Here is a 13,740-nt window from a genome sequence, read left to right as displayed (position 1 = left end):
CTAAAATTAGTGGTTGTCAAGTTACAGACTCAGGAGAGAACAGAATATGGCAGTGGAAGTTAGGGTTAAGGGAAAAGTAAGCTTGCCTTTGAACCATTCTCACCTTTCTGATCAGATTGTGACCTTGTTATCTGCGTTTGCAAGTTGTTTAGTTTTTTTGGTAACTGCAAAGCAAAACAAACCCTGATGTAGACTTATTTAGGAGGGGGAAGCATGGGACCACCTGTTAAAAAGGGTAGGGCTAATCCAAGCTTTATTTTAATACATATAATGATGTCTGAGAACTATTTTTAAAGGCTTGTTTACTCTACGGGACTGCCATTAGTTTTTGCAATTTGCTTTGTTCTGGAGGTGTGGTTTTATACTTGCATATTATTATGGCATGTGATTACCTCAATGTTGGAATGAAATCAGAGTTATCAAGTTTTGAGTGTTGAGTATTCCTATAATTGAGTGGGATCTGGCAGTTGAAAAAATGATCCCTAATGGGGAACCAGAAAATATGCATTCTGTTCTCATCACTCACTGGCTACAAAAAGAAGATGGTATAATAGGATTTTGTACATTTTGCTTTCCCCATCAGTAAAATGAAGTTAACACATGTCAACTGTCAATCTTCACTGGGATTATGCTGGGAATCAACTAAAAATGCATCTCAGATACTCTCTGAGTGTGATATCACTTATCTGTGTGTATTTAAAGGATGAATTACCATCTTGGTCATGGACAGATAATTCACTTGGCATCCTAGTAAATTAGCCCAGAAAACTTTAGAATCACTTTTACATACTTGTAACTGAACTACTAGTAACTGTTAATTTTTTCCAGAGGCTTGTTCTCTTTGTGAGCTGGGGTGAGGGAGAAACATGGCATGTTTACATAAAAGGCATTACCTGAATGTTTTGAATATAGTAAAACATGATAATTTTTGCTTCTAGACTCTGATAACTAGTTGTTTTGAGGTCTGAAAAGCTTTTCAAGACCTACATCCATGACAGTGTGAGACTTATTGACCATATTTCTGTGTGTTCTCAGACTTAGTTCACCAGAAGTTTCCCTGTGGCCACAGGATATTATTATTACCTTTTCTCTGCTGAAATGTTTGTGTTCTCTTAGATTTTGGGAAGATCCAAAACTAATAAAAGGTTAGTATTTCATGAAAACTCAACAGCTTTTTTTGAGAGTTAAATTTACAGTGTACAAGAACGCATCTGCTCATCAAATAAAGCATTCTAATAATACATTCTATATTATTAGAATGTAGATTGTAAGCAAGCCACATTCTTCAGAGGAACCAACTAGCTTTGGACTTGCACTCATAGATTACCATACTGGAAAAAAAAAAGCCCCAGTAGTACACCTCTGAACGCAAAATCACTATTATCTATTCATTGAGTGAAGTAGATTCTGCTTCCTTGGGTATTCAAGAATGTTAATTCCCTTTCATTGATTGTGTGGTTGTTAAAAAAAAAGCATATATTTAACTTAAGTTATAAATTGGTTCATAAGGAAAATATAGTAAGTAATGAAGAACTGCCTACTGATAGTTGACGGAAGTAGTTAAATCTTTTGCTATAGGAGTAGAACTTTCCCTCTCTGAAAAGGATCAGATCATTTATTGGCTATATTTGACTAAAGTTATTTTGAGTGCATTCATTTTCTTTGACATAGACTCTCTCATGTTGCTTGTTTCTCTATCTTTTGAAATCCTATGCATCGTTCCAGGTCTTGCTGAAATCTTACCCCTTATAGGAAAACTATCTAGCTATGCATGGCCCGCAGTGTACTTTACCCTCTATGAATTCTGTCTGTTAGTATATAGTTAAGAGTTCCCTTGATCTTTATTTTTGGGTAGTCATTTATCTTCCATTCCTTTGATGACTCCCACAAAGTCTGGCTCAATGCTGATGTATGGTAGCAAGTAATAAGTGAGTGTTCATTAAATGCTTGTTGATAACCATTTCTAGATGAATGAATGAACAGGCCCGCAGCTAATACAAAATTAATTTCACTGGTTTTGACCATATTTTCCTGAACTCTAATTGAGATGTCCTTAGGAATATTCACAAGTAGTCTGGAACACAATTATAATTTTATAAGCAAAAATCTTCTTTTGTGTTATTTTGAGATTGACTGGAGGAAGTTAGTAGCTTAGAACACAGAGGTTAGCCTATTATAGAGTCAGAGGTTGGCAGTCAGTCATATGCAAGGGTTAGGAGAGTACTTTGCCAGGTTTTGGATACAGGCACTCAGGCCTATATCTGCTGTTGACTGATCTCTAATTTACTTGTTAGGTTTATCACTTATGGCACAGTTTTATAATTATGATCTGATATCCCTGAAGAGAGAGAAAGAGAAATTCCCCTTTATCGCCAAGTGTTTTTTCACTGTAGGTGAATACATTGGCATTCTTTATTTTTTTAAAGATTTTATCTATCTATCTATCTATCTATCTATCTATCTATCTATCATCTATTTATTTATTTAGAGCAGGGGTGAGAAGAAGGCAGAAGGAGAGGGAGAGAAAGATCTCAAGCAGACTCCGTGCTGAGTGCAGAGCCCAACCTGGCACCCCATCCCACAATCCTGAGATCATGATGTGAGCCAAAATCAAGAGTCAGGTGCCCACCCAGGTTGGCACTCTGATTTATCAGTCTGTAGGTACTGAGTCTACACTGAGATAGTGTTAATTCTTGGGTTTCTAAAACTGTAGAGCTGAGGACCATGTTCTTGACTGTAGTATTCAGGAGGCCCTTCTCATGGAAACTTCTAGATTTCTATTACCACATGTCTTAACATTGAAAGCACTGAAAATAGCTAAATAGGGACAAAGCTTTTCTCAAAAAAAAAAAAAAAAGGCTTTTTAAAAATCATATTTTAAGCATGTAAAACATAGCAAACTCCCTTTTAAGTACAGAACACAGTATTTTCCTTTCAAAGTCCTGTGGATGTTTTCAACATTGAGTGTGATTTGAATTCAGAGTACAGTTCTGAGAGATAACACTTAGTTTCTTATTTTAAGCTTTTAAAGAGACATATAATGAAGAAAAGCAAAAAGAAGAAAGTTCAGAACAAGGAGAAAAGGACTAAAGTATTCTACCTTTTTTCAAAAGAAGTATCATAAATACTTAGTCAAGCAATTTTAATTTTTAAAAATGGCTTAATTTGCCCATGTGGTGTTTTAAAGAGACACCATATGCCTTATATAAAGGCAAACACCAGAGAAGAGAGGAGATAATTCTGGTGACCTAAGATGGCTAAGATTTAGGATTTTTAATTCTAAGTAACTGCCTACCTGAGAGACTTAGATCCAGTTGGTTGCAGCAATCTCGATTTATTTATCAAGTTTTCACACTGGATTGGAGGAATGTTGTGGGACCATTTGGCTCTCTAAAGAAGTTTGGTTCTTTTTGTTTGTTTGTTTTGCTTTTTTAAGATATTGTTTATTTACTCATGAGAGACAGAGAGAGAGAGAGAGAGAGAGAGAGGCAGAGGGAGAAGCAGGCTCCACACAGGGAGCCCGATGTGGGACTCGATCCCGGGTCTCCAGGATCATGCCCTGGACTGAAGGCGGCACCAAACCGCTGAGCCACCCGGGCTGCCCAGAAGTTTGGTTCTTTAAGGAAGTACCATAAAGAGACTTAAAGCTGTAAGAAAGGGAAATTGGGTAGAGTTTTGATGGATTTTTAGCTTCACCATATAGTCATGACAAGGATGTGATGATCCCTTTAATTTAGTTTTTTGTTTACCTAGAGGTGGCAAAGTCAGTTCATTTAGAGTTCCATCAAGACAGCTGCAGCTTTGAATCTGCAGGATTTGAGGAGGGTTGAAATGGAAAATATTTTAAAATTTCTTCTCTGAATGCTGAGAAGTGATGGTGCTGTTGGAAGAACAATATAGGGTCTCAGGTTTTTTCCAACTTTTCTCACAGAAATTGTCTGTGGAGCTAAATCCTTGAAGTCCTCAGATTCTCTAGGATGTTACACAATACAGTGACAATAATCAGTATTTTCATATGCTTATTGTGTTCTTAGGGGCATTTTATACAGTATCACATTTGATTTTCTCACTCGCTGTGTGTGAAGTACTATCATCCCTATTTTACTGAAATGCTTAAGGAAGGTAAGTGAGTTGTCCAAGGGTCCGCAGTGTGTATGTTAAGCCCATAAACTTGAACCCGGGTCTGATTTCAAAGCTCTTAACCACTACTCTTTGTTGCTCTTTGAATGAACTTATTATACCCCCAAGAAAGGATTTGAAAACTTTAGACCTAAAATTAACAATCACACAGCAGTGTATTTGAGGAAGCTGGAAGTAGATGACTAGAAACTTTTTTTTCATGTTTTTCAGGGAGTGATATCCAAATTATTGGTTCATGGATGTAAGTACTATGCAAACTGATGATCCTAGAAGGCAGAGGTATGGTATGCTTTGGAATTAAGATTTGAGTCAATTAGCATGTTTTCCTTTGTTCTTATCTCAATGTCAAGGATACAGGGCATGTGGTGATGAAATGTTGATTTGGCTCCTTAATTCCAGTCATATCAATGTCATCTTAAATGACAGCTGATAGTGTGTTCAGTGTTAAATGTTTATGGAACTCTTCCTTTTGAAATATAAAGAACATCTTTACTTCGGAGTATAGTTGATCCTCATTATTTGCTGGTTCCATATTTGCAAATTAGCCTACTCACTAAAATTTGCTTACAAACTCAATATTGATATTTGGGGTGCTTCTGTAGTTGTTTGTGGATGCTGGAAGAGTGATGGAAATTTTTCACCTGACACACAAACATCCAGTGTCAAATAAGGTGATGCTCTGCCTTCTCAGTTCTCAGTTCACCTACTGTGAGCAAGTGTCCTTCCTCCATCTATTTAGCAATTTTTTTTGTTTCTACCTTTGTTTTTGTTTTGCATCTTTGTGCTTTTTTGTTGGTGATTTCACTGTTTGAAATGGCTCCAAAGTGTAGTACGGAAATACTGTGCTCCTGAGCACAGAAAGGCTGTGATGTGACTTGTAGAGGAAAGATGTGTATTAGATAAGCTTCATTTAGGGATGAGTTATAGTGCTGTTGCTGTGAGTTCAATGGAAATGAATCAACAATATGGTACATTCAGAAGAAGGAAGAGGAAATTTGCTCATCTTAAGTGAGGCTGCTGTGCCAAGTGCTAACGTAACATCTGTAGAGTCTGATGAAGCTTGGAAAAGAGGAAAAAGTTGGCTAAATGTGTGGATTTGAGAGATGATTGATAAATAAGCATGTGAACAGCGCTGTTGTAAGATTGAAACCCAGAGAAATATATAGTTGCATCACCCACGCTAAGGAAAATGTTAAAGTCTTCATGGTTAGTGCTCACTGGTTTGCACATTTTAAAAAGTGTTACAGGGGATCCCTGGGTGGCTCAGCAGTTTAGCACCTGCCTTTGACCCAGGGCGTGGTCCTGGAGTCCCAGGATTGAGTCCCACATCGGGCTCCCTGCATGGAGCCTGCTTCTCCCTCTGCCTGTGTCTCTGCCTTTCTCTCTATGTCTCTCATAAGTAAATCAATAAAATCTTAAAAAAATTAAAAAATAAAAAGTGTTACAGCATGACAGGTGTTAGACCTACAGACAAGGTAGGTTCTGCAGATCAGGAAGTTTTGGAAGAATTTTAAAAACATCTGCTTAGGTGTTATACAGAAAAAAGGTCATGTGGAAAAGCAGATTTTTAATGCTGAAAAGATGGCTTGTTGAATGAACCTGTGTCACACAGATGGCATTTTGGCTGAGGAAAATATGATCAGTGGTTCATAGGAACCTAACTCCCCTAATGGTTTAGCATTTACTAATCCAGTGGTCTTTGAGACTTCATAGAATATAAGTATTGCAATTAATGAGAATGGATTGCAATTTTACCAGAGATAATGGAGAAGACTCTTTTAAATATCATATAACTCCTCTGAGACTGAGGACTTTCAACATATCTTTGGGCTTGCATTCTTTCTTTTTATGGTGGTACCTTTATTTTTATAATATTCTATATAAAGTAAGAGGTTTTCCTATTAGAACCAACTAGATGGAACTCAAAGAACCTTGACCTTAAATGCCACTATCACCTTACTTTGGAATAGAATAGTCATTTTCTTCAGTCAGTGGTTTTGTGAGCCTGAGAATAGTGTTTGGACAATTAGAAAAAGAGAAATGTTGGTAACACAAACCCTCGTTTTGGATTACTCTTTTGACTTGGGAATAACAGAGCATCATTTACTCGTTCAACGTACATGTGAATCAGTGTGATTGCACGAGGCATTAGAAGAGTCTTGTGCCATCCTCTTAGAAAGAAAGGGATTTCTTTTTTCTTTTTTTAAAGATTTTATCTATTTATTCATGAGAGACATAGAGAAAGAGATGGAGAGATGGAGACATAGGCAGAGGGAAAACCAGGTTCCCTGCGGGGAGCCCAATGCGGGACTCAATCCCAGTACTCCAGGATCATGCCCTGAGCCAAAGGCAGATGCTCAACCACTGAGCCACCCAGGTCTTCCGAAAGAAAGAGATTTCAATAAAAAGTATAAAATTGTGGTAAAAAAAGAACTTCCACAAAGAAGTATTTTTAGGAAGGCATTGTCTGGGTTTTATCTTCTCTAAGGGCCAGGATCTTGACCTTATAGTCAGGAAAATTCTACCCATTTGAGGTATTTATATGTCATAACCCTGAGGGGTGATTTAACTAAGTATTTTATAAAGATAGCAAAAGCTCATAATCTAGTAAGGACTGGGAAAATAGTAGGCACATATTTATGAAATGGATAAATAAATGATAACACAATGGGATGGCAATTTTATATGTACACAATTATATCTATGAACAAATGACAAGGAATGTACAAAAAGTGCTGTGGAGTCTTGCTATATTTCCCATTTCTCTATCTCTATGAAATTAGCCTGGAGTACGGCTGAACTAGTTTGAATTCCTCTTTTTACACTGTCCATGTTGCCTGCTGTCATGTAAGCTCCACAGGACAAGTGTTTATTTTGTTTACTAATGTATCCCAAGTATCTAGAACAGTGCCTGGTGTATAGCAGATGCTTAAGATGCTTAATAATGTTAGTTGGTTAAATGAATGAGCACTTATCCCCTTCTCTGTGACTGGACTGTTGTAGCTGTATGCTGTCTATACTGGAGTGTTGCTCTCTATATCAGCACTCTTTTGTGTAGGTGGGTAGTGTTACTTCTTGTGCTTTTAAATTAAAAAAATATTTCCAGCTTTATTAAGATAAAATTGATGTATAACATTATACTGTGTAAGGTTTTTTTTAAAAGATTTTATTTATTTACTCATGAAAGACACAGAGAGAGAGGCAAAGACATAGAGGGAGAAGCAGGCTCCTCGCACGGAGCCAGGATGTGGGACTTGATCCCAGGACCCAGGGATCATGCCTTGAGCCAAAGGCAGACACTCAACTGCTGAGCCACCCAGGCATCCCTATACTGTGTAAGTTTAATACATAATATGTGTATCATGTCACATAATTATAATTTCTTTTTCCTGGTGAGGACGTTTAGGATCTACTGTCTTAGGAATTTCAGGTATATTATAGAGCAATAGATGCATTCTTAGACATGTATAACTACCAAAATGGAAAGAGGAAGAAATAGAAAATATGAACAGAACCATAACCAGCAAGGAAATTGAAGCAATCATCAAAACCTTCCAACAAACAAGAGTCCAGAGCCAAATGGCTTCCCAGGGGAATTCTACTAAACATTTAAAGAAGAATTACTGTTTCTGAAGCTGTTTCAAAAACTAGAAATGGAAGTAAAACTTCCAAACTCTTTCTATGAGGCTAGCATTACCTTGATCCCCAAACCAGAAAAAGGCCCCACCGAAAAGGAGAGTTACAGACCAATATCTCTGATGAACATGGTTGCAAAAATTCTCACCAAGATACTAGCCAATAGGATCCAGCAGTACATTAAAAGGGTTATTCACTGAAATCACGTGGGATTTATTCCTGGGCTGTAAGGGTGATTCAACATCTGCAAATCAAACAATGTAACACATCACATTAACAAAAGAAAGGACAAGAATCAGATGATCCTCTGAATTGACAGAAAAAGCATTTGACAAAGTACAGCATCCTTTCTTGATTAGAACTCTTCACAGCACAGGGATAGAGAGAATATACCTCAAAATCATAAAAGCCAAATGTGAAAAGCCCACAGTGAATGTCATTCTTAATGGGGAAAAACTGAGAGTTTTTGCCCTAAAGTCAGGAAGACGATAGGGATGTCCACTCTCACCACTGCTGTTCCACATAGTACTGGAAGTCCTAGCCTTAGCAATTAGACAACAAAAAGAAGTAAAAGGCATCCAAACTAGTAAAGAAGTAGAACTCTAATGTTTTGCAGATGACATGATACTTCATATGGAAAACCTAAAAGACCCCACCCCAAAATTTCTAGAACTCATACAGGAATCAGCAACATGACAGGATATAAAATCAATGCATAGAAATCAGTTGCATTTCTATATACCAACAAGGCTGTAGAAGAAGAGAAATTAAGGAGCCAATCCCACTTACAACTGCCCCCAAAACTTTAAGATACCTATGAATAAACCTAACCAAAGAGGTAAAGGTTCTGTACTCAGAAATCTATAGAAAAATCATGGAAGAAATTGAGGAAGACACAAAGAAATGGAAAAAAATTCCATGCTCATGGGTTGGAAGAACAAATTTTGTTAAAATGTGTTATCTAGAGCAATCTATACATTCAATGCAATCCCTACCAAAATACCATCAACTTATTTCACAGGATTGGAACAAATAATCCTAAAATTTATATGGAACCAGAAAAGACCCCAAATAGCCAAAGGAATGTTGAAAAAGAAAATCAAAACTGGTCGCATCACAATGCTGGGCTTCAAGTTCTGTTACAAAGCTGTAATCATCAAGACAGTGTGGTATTAGCACAATAACAGACACAAAAATCGATGGAACAGAATAGAGAACCAAGAAATGGACCCTTAACTCTGTGGTCAACTGTTCTTTGACAAAGCAGGAAAGGATATCCAATAGAAAAAGAACAGTCTCTTCAACAAATAGTGTTGGGAAAATTGGACAGCCACATGTACAGAATGAAAATGGACCATTTCCTCACACCATACACAAAAATAGACTAAAACAGATGAAAGACCTAAATGTGAGACAGAAACCATCGAATCCTAGAGTAGAATGCAGGCAACAACCTCTGTGACCTTGGCCACAGCATCTTCTTGCTAAAACATGTCTCCAAAGGCATGTGAAACAAAGACAAAAGTGAACTATTGGGACTTCATCAAGATAAAAATCTTCTGCACAACAAAGGAAACAGTCAACAAAACTAAAAGGCAATCTATGGAATGGGAGAAGATATTTGCAAATGATTATCAGATAAAGGACTTGTATGCAAAATCTATAAAGAATTTATCAAACTCAACACCCAAAGAACAAATAATCCAGCCAAGATGTGGGCAGAAGGCATGAATGGACATTTCTCTAAAGAAGATATACAAATGGCCAATAGACACCTGAAAAAATGCTCCACATCACTTAGCATCAGGAAATAAAAATCAAAACCACAATGCGGTATCATCTCACACCAGTCAGAATGGCTAAAATTAACAAACCAGGAAACTACAGATGCTGGAGAAGATGTGGAGAAAGGGGAACCCTCTTACACTACTGGTGGAAATGCAAACTGGTATAACCACTCTGGAAAACAGTATGGAGATTCCTCAAAAAGTTTGAAATAGAGCTATCCTATGACCCAGCAATTGTACTACTTGGTATTTACCCCAAAGATACAAATATATTGCTATGTTAATTAATTAAATTTAAATTTTAAAAAGGACAAACTTTTTTTTTCCTTTTTAAAACATTTTTTGAAAGGACAAAAAATCAATGTAATTCACCACAATAATAGACTAAAAAGGAAAATCATGTTATAATCTCAGTAGATACAGAAAAAGCACTTGACAAAAACCTTCACTCCATTACCAATTTTTTTTTTTAATTCCTTGGGAAATGAAGAATAAAAATAACTCAACCTGCTGAAGGGCTTCCACCAAAAACCAACAGCTAACATCATGCTGAATATTGTTCACCTAAGTAGGTAACAAGGCAAGAATGTCCACTCCCATTACTTCTAATCAGCATACTGGAGGTTCCAGTCTGTGTAAGAAGGCAAGAAAAAGAAAAGTTAAATAATGTAGAAGAAAAAACTAAAATTTTATTCTTAAACAGATAACCACTTATGTAGAAAATCCTACAAAAGCTACAAAAAAATTATGGAATAAGTAAATTCAACAGGATAACAGCATGGAGTCAATATACAAAAATCAGCTGTATTTCTAAGTGATAGCAACAAAGAATTATAACTGGTATTAGGATATAAATCAGTTACAATAATATCAAAATACAATATATGTAGGGATAAATCAGAAAATAGGTATATGACTTACATACGTATACAATGAAAACTTCAGTGAATGGAGAAATATACCATATTTGTGGATTGGAAGACTCATTATTCCAAGACATCACTTCTCACCAAATTGATCTATAGCATCAATGCATTCCTAATCCAAATCCAAGTGACTTATTATGTAGAAATTGACAAGCTTATTTTTATATTTACAAGGGAAATCATACCTAAAATAGCCCCCAAAATCTTTTATAAAATATACAAATCTGGAGGGACACCTGGGTGGCTTAGTCAGTTGCATATCTGCCTTTGGCTCAAGTCATGATCTAAGGGTCCTAGGACTGAGCCCCAGGTAGGGCTTCCCTACTTGGTGGGGAGTCTGCTTCTCCCTCTCTCTCTGCTTCTCTCCTCTGCTCGCACTCTCTGTCTCAAATAAATAAATAAATAAATAAATAAAATCTTAAAATCTTTTCTCTCCTTCTTTCACTCTGCCCCTCTCTCCTGAGCTCACTCTCTCAAATAAATAAATCTTTGTAAGACCTCAATAATAAAAAGATAAATGTTGAATTTTGTCAGATGCTTTTCCTGTATCTATTGAAATGATCATACAGTTTTTATCTTTTCTATTAATGTGTTATAGCACATTGAATTGAATTCCATGTGTTGAACCATCCTTGTATCCCAGAGATAAATCCCACTTGATCATGATGTATGATCTTTTAAAAATGCTATTGAATTCAGTTTGCTAATATTTTGTTAAGAATGTATGCATCTATATTCATTGGGGATATTGGCCTCTAGGTTGTTTTTTTTTAAAAGACTTTATTTATTCATGAGAGACACACAGAGAGAGGCAGAGACATAGGCAGAGGGAGATGCAGGGAAGAGCCTGATGTGGGACTCGATCAGGGGACTACAGGATCACGCCCATAGCTGAAGGCAGATGCTCAACTGCTGAGCCACCAAGGCATCCCTAGCCTCTAGATTTTAAGCTCAGAGTCATTATCATTGTTCTTCTAGAATTATCTACTCCCCAAATCTGCTCTGAACAAAACCAGCTGCCTGCTTTAGTGAACACATGGAATGTCTATTGCTGCATTTTCTGCCTCTTTCTAATTGTAGTGCTGTGGCTGCATTTCTGGATTTGTTCTCTGCCCTAATGTAGTAAAGTAAAAGGCATTTTAGACTCTTAAACTTGCATGTGTTCAATATGCACAGTGTGAGGGGGTATGCAGAAGAGCAGCTGTGGGTTTTGAACAACAGCTGGAGGTTGTGTTGGAGTAAGTGGAGTTATTTCCTAATTGGCAGGTGATTCCATAAAGGAATGCTTCTATCCAGGGAAGGACCTATCCCAGGCATGGGTTAAAGGCTAAAACTTTAAAGATTGGGTACAGTTTTCTATCTCTTTGGATTTGCTTTCTAAAAAGTACATTGCTTTGGCTTTTAAAAGCTGGGGAGCTTTTTAGAAAATATAGTTTTTCAGACACTGCACTGATTCAATTGGTCTTGGGTGACTGCAATGATACAGAGGTTTAGAAGCCAAATAGCATTGTTAATGGAGCAGGGGTGGATAGGGAAAGGAATTCACAGTGGAAGGGAATATCCATCATATCTTGTGAAATCCCGCTGTCCTTTGTAAGAATGCTCCTGTGAGATGGTTCATATTTACAGCATGTTTATCTGTGACTTAGAGGTGCAGTGGGTTTATTGGAAGGCTAGGGGAGGCTATGCTCTATTTACTGTACAAGTTGCTTCTCTGCTGTCCAAAGTGCATCTTTATCCACCCGAATTTCTGTCATTCTTCTCTTCTGAGATGTCATTCTCCTGGGAGCATCACTGGATTCTATATGGCAATGTTTGTTCATAAGGAATTGGACTTGAAATAAGCTAAGCAAAAACATTTTTTCAAACTGCAAAACTCAGGTGGTGTGACGAACACCAGGTGTTACAGTATATGTTGGCAAATTGAATTTAAATATTAAAAAACTGTAAAGCTCTACACACATTTGGCATATTATTATTACTATTATCAAAAACAATAACAATTACTGCTGAATCTTGTGGGTGCTTTGAATCATGTAGTTGGCCAACCTGCACATGGTAAGTAGAAATCTAGGCCTGGATATGGCTTGTGGATGAACCTTGGGCGAGTGCCAACTATATGAAATAAACTGAGTTTGCTTAAGCTCCCACAAGGAAGAATTTTCACTTTGTGTCCTTTGGCAATATTTAAAAAAATATTTTCCAAGATTTTTACTTTTAAAATTTATATATAATCCCTATAAAACTCTGTCTTAACAAATACATTATTTTTATCAGATTTCTTTAAACTTTTCCATATATGTACATATTTTATAGAGTTTTATTGATGGTACGGACACAGTTTCTTCAATTGCTTTTTTCTTTACACCAAACATTTTTTTTCATTGCTTCTAATCTTCATAACTATAGTTGTAATGACTACATAGTATTTACTATTTTATTTGGTAATTCCACTATTACTAGATAGTTAGGTTGTTTCCAAATTCTCCTGTCATAAATAATGCTAAGATTAACATGATATCTTCATGTCAACAGTGGGAAGTTTTTGACTTCCCTCCAGTTGAATTCTTTTCTTTGTGCAAACTCTGAAATGTGAGACTAAAGTCACAAATGACAGAAACATTTTTCAGGCTCCTGATAACTATTAGAAAATCCTCTGTGCCAGTTTCCTCACCCCTAAAATGAGGTTAAGATAGTATATAAAGTACTTCAAGTAGTGCATTCAGTAGATGTTGGCTACTACTGCTGTCTCCACCATCACCACCCTAACCACCACTATTACTACTATTATCATTTTGGTGAAGTTCAGCTGCATTTTCACAAATGAAAATAGATATCTTAATACAGTTTTGATAATCAGATTGCTCATAGATTTTTTGCTTTCTCTTTCTCTTTTCAAATGATTTATAGGCTGTTTAATTTTTGCCCTTCTTCCTCAGTACCAGAATTCTCTCCTGAAATGAACTATCTTCTTAATTTCCACCATTTCCCATTTCTTTCTGTCATGAAGCCATTTCTACCTGGGAAGGTAAAACAAGTGTTTTTTTATTTACATATTTCTTATATTATATTTGGTGGTGATAAAGCTAAACTGATGGGGTTCTGGGAAACAAGACACACCATTATCTCCTACTCAAGTTTAGTATCTATTATGCACAGATGTGAAAGTCTGACCTCTGGTGGCTGTGAGCTGCAGCTGGGGTGCACATGTACCAAGTCTAAAAGAGGATCACGGACCCATAAATGTATCC

At 36.6% G+C, this 13,740-nt stretch overlaps 1 long non-coding RNA gene across 1 annotated transcript in view; it reads left to right on the top strand.

Moving 5' to 3' along the window:
* The window catches only part of LOC112654557 (uncharacterized), a 38,094-nt gene extending 24,578 nt beyond the window's left edge, over positions 1-13,516 (top strand). Inside the window, exon 4 of the long non-coding RNA XR_003133106.3 lies at positions 13,429-13,516. This is a non-coding gene — a long non-coding RNA (uncharacterized LOC112654557). The remainder of the gene's footprint in view (positions 1-13,428) is intronic.
* The last annotated feature ends 224 nt before the right edge of the window (positions 13,517-13,740 follow it).

The sequence above is a fragment of the Canis lupus genome, chromosome 15 (genome assembly GCF_003254725.2).
Source record: "Canis lupus dingo isolate Sandy chromosome 15, ASM325472v2, whole genome shotgun sequence".
Taxonomy (NCBI): domain Eukaryota; kingdom Metazoa; phylum Chordata; class Mammalia; order Carnivora; family Canidae; genus Canis; species Canis lupus.
The sequence above is the reverse complement of the archived record's forward strand: the minus strand, read 5'-3'. Positions and strand labels throughout refer to the sequence as shown.